Consider the following 11,661-nt stretch of genomic DNA (forward strand, 5'->3'; position numbering starts at 1 on the left):
TTAGGCAGGGGGATAGTATCAGGAAGGACGCCAAATAGGGAAATAATAGGGGATGGCTCTATGGGAAACTGTAACACATCTGAAATAGTATCAAATATAGCTGACCAAAAAGACTGTAAGGCTGGACAGGTCCAAAACATATGAAGAAGATTAGCTGGAGCCTGGTGGCATCTATCGCACGTTGGATCAACACTATCATAGATCCTGTGTCAGACTACCATTCTAGCACTTTCCCTGCTGTACCCCTTTCTGCAACCTACTGTTAGTGCTATAGGGATTGAAGATATTTCTTGGTCACTCGTTCTCATGTTAACTTAAATTACAATGTTAACAATGTAACATTGTATATAAGGTTGTTTGTTTGTTGTTTACCTGGTATCCTGATCCTATAGTTTCATTGTACAGATTATTTCCATAGTATATTTATTGTTTAGACTGATGCCAGGTTCTTGGTTTTCCTCTGATCCTAGTTTCTTGATTCACTACACTGTCTCTCTGCATTCTATGCAGTTGTGATTGCGTTGCTTTTGCTTATTGTACCTCAATTTGGATATGAATATCCGATAAATGCTTAAATTGTAATTGTAAATTGTATTATGTTTCAGCTGTAGAATATAGAGAATATGGAATATACAGAAAACTAAAGGATGAATAAATGAGTGACCAGAAGGATGAGATAGCAACTCAACGCCATACATGTGTATGTGGTGAATTACAGCATTTCTAAAGAAAATAACAGGAAAAATAATAAGATAGTTGTGCAAAACAAATAAGTGAACAGAAATTGAGACTGGCGTTCTGTTTTTCCATTATATGTCAGTGAAAAGAGTAGGAGTGGTGATTACTGTCATCCCATCTCACACTGACTCATGGTGCAATTTGATAGGTCAATCTACTAAATTGTTTTGTTTACTCTGAGAGTGCCAATTCTTCGATCTGGTTTGTGAGCTCTAATCATGTAAAGCAGCATACGTCATGTTTTTGAATATATTCTAGGCTGCATGCCGCTGTCCTTGCGCCCACACTGTTGACAGAAACACATTTTGTTTTTGTCAAACAGTATGTTGTCCTCAATGTCTCCATTTACATTTGAGCCATTAAGCTTGGCCTCTTTTAATCAGATTGGCAAGTGCAGCAATAGCAAAAGAAACCTCCATTACTTGATCATCAACATTATAACAACCAGTAAAGATCTTAGGTTTTCATGAATAGATCTGTCATCTGTTTATTCATTACCTTTTGAAAGGCCATGAAAGTTGTCTTTAACAATAAATTGTGCTTTTTATGTATGTATGAGTGTTACACCTCCCTCCTTCCTGATGTCCTTGTACTTCCTGTTACACCTGGCCTCCTTTGAGGAGGCCATGCAGTATTGGAGACAAGGTCACCCTCTTCAGCAAGTCAAGTTCTATCTTCAGTACACTTTGTTCCACCAGCATGCTTGTCACGTGCAGGATTCCGTCTTTATGTAAAGCATCTTCTCATGTCCCAGAGAGGAGCAGGCAAACCTTCTCTGTCCCTCCCTCCATCGAGGCACAACTGTCTTTGCATGAAACTAATAGTCCTCATTTCTAGATCTATCAGGCAATTTGAGGCTCATCATCCATAGGTCAGTGCATTAACCCTCTAACACCCAGCGTTGCTTTTTAGCAACAATTTTGTTTTATTTAATTACTAATTTTTTTTTTTTCTGTTCTTTTTTCACCTAAACGTCATCAGTGATGTTCATTGCAATGCCATTTCAATGCCATTGGTCATGATATTTGCATATAAATACCCCCCACAGAGGCTGAAATTCACACAAATTAAAAATGTCTGGACTCTGTGCGATTTTGAACATTTCTTAACCTAAGACTTTTGACCTTTACCCTAATAAAAGTAGGTAAAATAATTGTAATATATGTTTTTTTGTGATCATTAGAATGTCTAGAACATGTTTTATTCATTATTGTGAAAGATATCCCCAAAATGTAAATTATTAATTTATTATATTATTACATAATTATTATTATACATTTTTAACATATTTTTTAGTCTTAGTCCTAGTAGTACAAAGTAGTAGTAAGGTTTAAATATTTTTTTTGCAAGTAGAAATTAATGCGGGTGTTAGAGGGTTAAAGCAGTCCTCACTGGACTGCCCGAGGACTGTCCAGTCAAAGGAGAATTATGCCAATACAATGTCATTGTTGTCCATGATTGAATGACATCTATTCTGCAAACACAATTTGCCCCTTGATGTTAATTAATTAATTAGTAATTACACAGGTGTAAAATAAAACGTGTGCAGAAATCTTGCTAAAGCTAATCACAATATCCAGTCTGAGGCATATTTACTGAGGTGCCCTTGATATACCTTTGTATATACCTGTGTATCATGTGACAGACTGAGCACAGAGGGATCTCATCAGCATCAGCTCATAATGGAATCCTGGAGCCTCCTTGCTCACATGTTTGGGATAGGGGACTTAACGGTGAGCGGTTCTTTCATGTCCGTCTCTGTCTTATCGCTGGTCCATTTCACAGCACTCCTCACGACCTCAAGTGTTTACTGTGTGGGTGGCGTGTTCTCTAAACTGTGACCACTTGATTGTCCCTCATTGAACTATATAAATGGTCTGCACTCACACCTAACTGCAGTCGTTTTTCCATAACAGAATATTAAGAACGTAGAAATACAAGCTAACAAAGAAAGAATATATATTTTTTTCCTTTAACAGATGGCCCCTTTCCTTTTTTGTGGAAAAGCAAAGGGGTAGACTACCCGGTAGAGAGATGTAGAGTCACCCAGGCACACTCAAGAAGCATGTGGTCATTGTTGGTTGTCATAATGGAATCGCTGCATTCAATGAAGAGGACCAACCACCCTGTTCAATTGAAAACCATAATGTACTGTAGCTCCCCACACAGTCACAGGACATCAAATAATGTGAGTTCATGATGTGATGTGAGTTCTCACTGTGGATTTGTTTTTGTACTGTAGGTTCTGTCAGAACCTACCTTTCGTCCATGCTAAACCCCTTATCCCTTACCCCTTATCCCTAAACGTCTTTGCCTTTTTCTTTTTTACTATTTTGAAAAACATTTTTTAATAGTTCAACTATAGATGTAGATTGGCTCTTTTAACTAATCAAAAATGTTTTTCAAAATATTGATTGAAACCTTTATTTATTCTTGAAAAAGCATTGAGGTTCACCCTCATTTGCAGTGCTGCCAAGATCACATACACAAAATCAAAAATTAAGACAGATATAAAACATAAAAACAAATCTACGAGTAAGGCATAAAGATATAACACAGAAGCAGTGAAATAAAGCATAAGTTAAAAACAAGCATATTGAGGTAGGGAGATTTAAAAGCAGGTTATTAAATTGTCCATAGGATATTGGGGGATACATTTTTAGTGTTTGTTTTAGAGTGTTCCATGAAGTAGGGGCATCGAAGCAGAAAGCAGATTTAAATATAAAAAAGCAAAGTAGTTTAGGCATACAGGGTATAGCATCATGAAAATAGGTGAAAATAGGGCCCATTATATCAACATTTGCCCATTCCTGTCCCATATCAGCAAAAACGAACAGATTTTAAATGTATTACATGTTTGTACCTTTTAATTGTCTCCACCAGGCCGAAGGCATGGGGGGAGAGTATGTTTTGCACTCCGTCCGTCCGTCCGTCCGTCCGTCCGTCTGTGTGTGTGTCCGTGAGCAGCTAATCTCCGGCACCGTTAACCCGGTCGATGCCAAATTTTGCACACACACTCCCTGGATGCCAACGATGAACCTCTGCCCCAAAAATTGAAGTTGATGCCACCAGGAGGCCGCTTTGTGCAAAACAAGTTTTTGCACAGTACACCTACAGATTTTGTCCAAACATCGCGCAAATTGGTCAAATTGGTCTTTCAGAATTCTCAGACTCCATCCTGATTGGTTAAGATTGGCTTCCAAAGTTCACAGGAGTGCTCAGTTTCAAACAAAATGCTGCAAATCATGAACACATCGCGTGATTTCCGTGAAATTGTGCACGCACATTCCCACTTGGCCCAGGAAGAAATGCCACATGAACAATTTCAACTCAGCCTCAAGGTGGCGCTATAACTGGCCGAAAAGTGTTTTTACCTCTAATTTACTTTTGTTGCCCTTTTATCCAACCACCAGATGAAGGCAAGCTGCAATGTCCTACATTCCTATCCTGGTGGAGACCTGTGCCCAGAAGGGCACTTTTTCTAGTTCCTCTTGTACCAGTCCTTTTACAATCATCCAGAAACCTTCAGGAATTGATGTGACTGCTGCCAACTGTTGCCCAATGTGGCTCAGGAAGTAGAGAGGCAGATTGAGAAACAGAAGGGTCCCGGTTCAATCCCCGGCTCCAACTTTGTTACTGTACATGAGCAAGACACTAAACCTCCTGCTCCTGATGATGAGCATCTTGGTTCCTTCCTTGCATGGTTTCCTCTGCCTCTAGCGTGTGTGTGAATGTTAAGGCTTTGGATAAATGCACCAGTTTTAGTTACTGTATTAGTATACATTTAGTATTGTTAGTATCCTGTAAGACTAAGATTTAATATTGTGCAAATGCTACTAACTGAATCGTATTCATGTGTACTGAAACACATCAACTCTGTCCAGTAGCATCCCAAAAACCATTCATTCTAAAAGAGAATAAATTCATTATAGGATTTTCATATTGGATTCCATAATTACTTGTGCAAGCAGAGCGCGCATGTAATAATTTTGCCCGGTCTTCGTTCACCGTGACAGCCAACCCACCATTTGATGTGTATGCAAAAAAAACAGCAAATCCGTGCCTGGTTTGCTGGGACCAGATTAATGACCATATGTCTTACGTCATCATTTAGAGCTAGTCATACGTATACTATATACATAATCAGTAAAATAAAATAGCAAATTGTGCCTGATCTGCTGGGACCAGAGTATGTGGTGTGTATGACTAGCTCACAATGATGACGTAAGAAATATGGTCATTTGTGTAATCCCAGCATTTAAAACAATTGACAATTTACAATAAATAATAAAATAATTATACTGTATAACATATTTTAATTCAGTTTATATACCTTCTTTTCTTCATCACATATCAATGATTTATTTTTCTTTGAAAGACTAAAAAGGGATCTAGAATATTTCTAAATTGATAAAAGTGTATTTCTTATATAGATAGAAACTTGAACCATACTTAATAATACTAGGTGTTTACATGCATAAAGTAGATTATAGTGTGCAATAAGTATAACTATGGAGTCTGACCCATACACCCTGTAGTGACATGACATGCTGTAAAGTCATTTTGTTTTACTGTGAAGCTAAGTGTGCAATTTATGGCCTTGTTGCTCTCTAATGATGTACTAGAGTATGATCAGGGACAATATTTACATGGTTTGTTTGACTATAGGGAAGATGAGGTAAAGTGCAGTGCTACAGACTTATTGATCATTATAGCTATGTACAGTACATATTCTTATTGTACAGTGTCTCCTTTTTGTCTCCACCAGGCTGAAGGCATGGGGAGAGAGTATGTATTGGACTCCGTCCATGTGTGTGTGTCCGTCTGTGTACAACTAATCTCCGGCACCGTTAACCCGGTCGCTGCCAAAATTTGCACACACACTCCCTAGATGGCAGCATGAACCTTTTGTAAAACATTTATTTTTATATTACTGCTCAAGACAGATCTGTCCGATATTTCATATTCCATCCTGATTGGCTAACATTGGCTTTCAAAGTTACAGGTTTGGCCCGTTTTTAACAAAAAGCCTCAAAACATGAACGCAGTGTGCAATTTACGTGAAATCTTTCACAGACGTTCCTACTAGTCTGAGGAATATATCCCACCCTTTTCACATTGGCCTGTTATAGTGCCACCAGTGTGGTGGATTTTTGCAAAACACATTTTTGGAACAAAATGCCTCAAATCATCCAATTCCACAACCTGACCTGCCGTGGTGGAGACCTGTGCCCCGAGGGGCACTTTTTCTAGTTTAATCTCCTTTCCTCTTCCTGACTTTATTTAGGCTGTGGAGTGATATACTGTATACTATAACTTATAGTATACATTGTATAGTATACAGTGTATAGTATACTGTACTAGGTAGGGTCAATGGTACCAAATATAGTTCTGGTGAGTATAGAAGGCCTGTGTCTGTGTTTGTGAATGTAATGGTTTCTGTAGAGCTCACTGAAGCACACAGTTGAAGAAGAGAAAACTGTTTTCTGTACGTCTCTCAGCCTCACAGCTCAGTGCTGATCCACCGTCAAAGTAAACTCCCTCCTCCTACTGTACCTATCACCAGGGTCCGCTCTAGATACTGTAGTACAGTGGTTCCCAAAGTGGGGTCTGGGGACCTCCAGGGGGTCCCCATCTAATTGGATGGTTAAGAACCAAATGGACCCTTATGGGACTGTAACTCTGAGAGTGTACAGATGGAATCAAATGGACCCGTTGGGCCGTTAGTCCCATTCGTTTCAATTTGGGGGTCCTTGACATGAAAAAATGAGGTCAGACTGATCAGCTTGCTCCACCATCCTCCTTTACGCATGACATACAAGAAAGATGGACGGTAGTATGGGGTGGTTGGGGTTGGTGTTAGGATTGAGGCAACACAGGGCTGAGGGAACACTACGGCATACACTACACTGGGACCATACAAGCACACTTGATTGACCATATTGTACATGAATATGACCATGTTCCTGTTAATGGCTTTATTTTTGCATTTCACATTTCAATTTCTACCTAGTTATTAAAACATTTCAAATTCAGTCAATGTTGGTTAAACGTCATTGTTGCCCATGTGATTTGTTCCCCCCGCCACACCTTACGCTATGAAATGTGTTAAAATATGGTGCATGCTATTTGACTCCATCATTCCAAAATTGAATGGAAGGACCTTCAATAGTGACACACTTTCACCATTTACCATTTTACCATTTAAACATGAAAATAGTCACTTTTAATGTTTCAAACAAAATAATCCTCTATTAGCTAAAACATCACACAAATCACACTTAACATTAACATAGTCCTACATGAATGCAAACAAGAAGAGACCTGTTGACATGAAAAACATCAAATGACCCACAGGTTTCTCATCGTCTCTCCTAATCCCCCCCTCTGAATGTGTGTGGACAGAGTGAACAAAGGTGCACATGTGGGTCACTCACAAGAAATTGTGTGTGTGTGTGTGTGTGTGTGTGTGTGTGTGTGTGTGTGTGTGTGTGTGTGTGTGTGTGTGTGTGTGTGTGTGTGTGTGTGTGTGTGTGTGTGTGTGTGTGTGTGTGTGTGTGTGCGTGTGTGCGTGTGCGCGTGCGCGTGTGTGTGACTACCTCCCTGACTACTAATTCCTTTGCCATTAGCCTTGGAGAGGAACATCATGTCCTATACTGGTGGGGGTGTCAGGTGGAGTTTAGTCTCATTACACCTTATTGTAAGAGATTGTTCTCTCTCTGCCCTGTGTAAACACTGTAGAATCACATAATCACTTAAACCCTACCAAGTAGTCCCCCAGGGAACTATACTTGGTCTCCTCCATTTTCCCTATACAGGTCTTTTTAGTTGAAAGAAAATAGCTGATCTACAAACTCAGTGCATCGTTCTGAGCTTCTGCAATTGTTTTCCGAATCTAGGATTCATGTTGAGTTTAGTTAATACAGTATATTATCGATTAAATACTCAAGAGGATGGAATCAGTTGCAGTATTGAGTGTTTCTGTCACAAACACACTGTGATTTATTTTGTTTCCGTTTGTCTGAATGTTGTTTTTCTCTGGTAATCTAGTCTGGCAGTGTGCCACGGGTTCGACTCGCGATCCCGGTGGCCTTTACCTCATGTCCCCCCATCTCTCTCCCCATTTCCTGTCAGCCTACTGTCTCTCCCTCTGTAAAAAATATAAAATAAAGGCGAAAGCCACAATAAACATTTATAAAATAAATGGTGGAGAATGTTTTCTGGTGAGTAGAGCCCTGTAGAGGGTTTTAACAAGGAAGAGTATTACATTCCTAATATGGTTTTATAAGAGAAACGAGACAATAACAACAAAAACACAAAATAAAATCCAAAAACTAAACAAAACAACAACCATAACTCAACAATAAAAAGATTGCAAAGAATTGTTTTAATTGCCTACAGTCATCTGACCAAAAGTTCAACTTTGGCAGCGTCAAGTAACAGATTTTCTCAGTGAGTGAAACAAATGTCTGGATGAACGCCAATGTTTTGGGTGAGTCTTTGTTAGTTTTTAGATTTATGCAGCGTTGACTAATACATTAGCAAACCATTACCAAACCACACTCCCACACACAAAAAAACACACCCACCCGCACCCACATGCACGCGCTCATGCATGCACGCACGCACACACGCACACGCACACACACACACACACACACACACACACGCACACGCACACGCACACGCACACGCACACGCACACACGTACCGTATCATCAAGTCTAGCCTCTGGAGCAGATGGATTATATGGCAACAAAAGCAGAAAGTGCTCTTTTTGTTATTCTAGCTTGAATTTTATTGTTACATAAGTTGACAGGTGTAAAAGAGTGGGTGAAATTATTTTCCATATACAAGCCTCCACAAAGGGCAGTTTCAAAACTAAAATGTCAAATAACAAAACAATAATGTGAAATATGCATTTTATACAAAAAAAAAAGTCTCTGCAGATAGCAGCAAATATGTGGGAATGTAGTATATTCACATTCATATAAATTATAATCATAACCATACATAAGCGACTAATTAGACTCTGCAAACCGCATGGCAGTAATAGATTTGGGTGATATTCTATACACATCAGCAGTACTGTATGCTGGCTGCACAGAGGTTTGTCACCAACTACAGTATACATGTATGAATCTCAAACACAAGTCTATAGCATACAGTACATGGGCAACTGGTGGCCCGGCGGACACATGTGGCCCCCACCTTCACTTAATGCGGCCCGCGGCTGGTAGGCTACATCTTTTGTTATATACTGCACATGCAGTGTGAAAACTATCTATTCTGAAAACGGTAAATCACAGATGGTTTTCTTTGTGTGTTTTTATGTGATTTTGAAGCTGATGCTGCCGGAAGGTTTTCAGTCAGGGACCTTATCTTCTAGTCACATTCTGTGCTGAAACCTCTCATAAATATCCATACAAAATTCATCTGCTGCACTCTCATTAAAAAAAATCTTCCAGTTCGATTTTCCAGTAGAAGCTAATATACGGGCACTGAGGTTGGCAGTGCAGCCTTATTCTCTCTCTGTGACCCACTGGGTCAGTGCAATTAGGCTACTTGTGGAGTTATGAATAGAATTATAAATCATATCATTAGGCTGCCTGCCTGAATGGATTCAGTCTGCTGTCTACACCCACCACATTCCATCTACAGTATAGGGGAGCTAAATAACCCTGGAATGGCAGAGCAAAGTGCAACACACCAATAATTGTGTGTCAGCTTCACCTATAATTGTGATAATAGCATTAGACTTTTTGTCTTTGGCTTGTCATATTTATTTTCTTTATCAAGATAGCCAAAATGTACAAGGTTCTATATGATGTTTTTGCTGTCGGAAAGAAACCTTTTTTGACACATTTTGAGCTTGTCTATTTGCTATATTCACCATTTTGAAAAACGTATAAGGATGCCAGGTTGAACCCACAATCTGTCTGTGGGTTTTTATAAAGTATTAATAACAAGAGTTTGTAAGTTTTTCCCATTTCCTGAAAACTAACCATTTTGACAGAAAACTGCCTGACAGCAATGATGTGTTTCCACAAGTGGAACACAACTCCCCCACCCTGCCCAGTGTCACTGTGTCCGTATATAGTGACATGGTAGGTCACACATTTAGATTTACTACTGCAATGCACTTCATATCGGGGTTAGCCAGGGCTTTCTTCACAGACTACAACCAATTTCGAACGCTGTGTCATTGTGTATGAGCAAAGCTGCCAGAAGGTGTGACCACATTTCCCCCATTCTGGCTTCACTTCACTGGCTGAAGGTTAACCTTATGTTTCAGGCTTAAGTTTAAGATCTTATTCTTTGTTTTTAAATCTTTTCATGGGCTAGAACCATCTAATATTTCTGATCTTGTGTGTGCCAGCAAGGACATTAAAGCCCTAACCACACCAAAGGGTCAAGACGGTTTTAGCGTTAACTCCTTGCAACCGTTTGGACCCAAGGAGTTGCATGGTGACCCTTTCGTGTGGTTAGGGCTTTAGATCGGCAGGCAAACTGCTGCTGAAGGTCCCCCCTGTCCAAGCTTGTACAGTAGGTCTCCTTAAGGGTGATCGAGCCTTTTCTGTGGCTGCCCCCAAGCTCTGGAATGAACCCCCCCTCCATGTCAAACTCGCCCCTTCACTCTGTGTTTTTTTTAAACCCGTCGTAAAACACTTTTATTCCCAACCTTTTAATCCAGAGTTTTATTTGTGTTACTTGAGTCCATATTTTATGTTTATTTGTGCTTCTATGCTTATCTGTATTACATGTAAAGCACTTTGGTCAGCTCTGTTTTTTTGGGGGGGTCTTCCTTCATTGGATAGTGTACAGTAGGCTGACAGGAAATGGGGGGAGAGAGATGGGGAGTGACACGCAGCAAAGGGAGTCGAACCTGCGACCCGCTGTCAGGCTACATTAGCAGCCTTAGTGCCCGGACCGCCAGCTCTGTTGTTTTTAAATGTGCTCTATAAATACAGTTGGTTTGGAATGGATATTAGACATAAATTATACATTTAGATTTTAACCTCACAACAAATTGAAAGAAGACCCAGGGGTCAGGATGCCAGCAGGGATTGCATTATGTCCCTCATTATCTTCTGTTGATTACAGACTAGCTGATCTGCTTATGAGGAGCACATGTAATGTGCTGTATATGACATGCCTATGGCGTCTGGGTGGCTGATTAGGAAGAAATTAGCATAGAGAGCGTGTGTGTGTGTGTGTGTGTGTGTGTGTGTTTGTGTGTGTGTGTGTGTGTGCGACTGTGTGTGTACATGTGTGTGTGTGCGACTGTGTGTGTACATGTGTGTGGGACGGGTGTGTGTGGGTGCGGACGCGGTGTGTGCGCGGACATTTGTATACATGTGGGTGTGTGGTTGTGTTCGTGTTGTGTGGGTGTGTTTGCTTGCAGGCTTTTGTACAGTGTGAGAGGGATCATTAAGTGGTAGTGGTTTGCGTCTGTCTGAAGGTGTGTGACATTCCTGCGATATGTGAAAGACAGACATAATGACCCACTTTTTGTGACATCATAATTTTTAGACGGCGGTCGAGATCATGGATTTCACAATGCCACGCCAGACTTCCCGGTCCTTCATTGCCATCCCCAGTACCTGCTTACTGATGCATGTGTCCCTAGCGATGACATCAGGGAACGACAGTTTTCCACCTCTGGTCTGCTTTGAGGCAGGACTCCAGAGAAGAAGGGAAGATACAACCTCATTGTCAGCTCTGTAGCAGTGGCCGGCAAACTGTGTTCTTCTGGATCGGACTAGTGAAGAAACACGGGGAAGGTTGCCGTATATTAGATTTGTCGATGGGTGGCTCTTCCAAAACAGATTTTGCGCTCTCATTAGAAGGCGGATGTAAGTGCCACCCAACCAATGTCTCGGAGCCAAGTAGAATCGGCTCAACGGTCGTCCTAAATATTTT

The sequence above is a fragment of the Protomyctophum parallelum genome, assembly GCF_964188405.1.
Source record: "Protomyctophum parallelum genome assembly, chromosome: 13".
NCBI classification, from domain to species: Eukaryota; Metazoa; Chordata; class Actinopteri; order Myctophiformes; family Myctophidae; genus Protomyctophum; species Protomyctophum parallelum.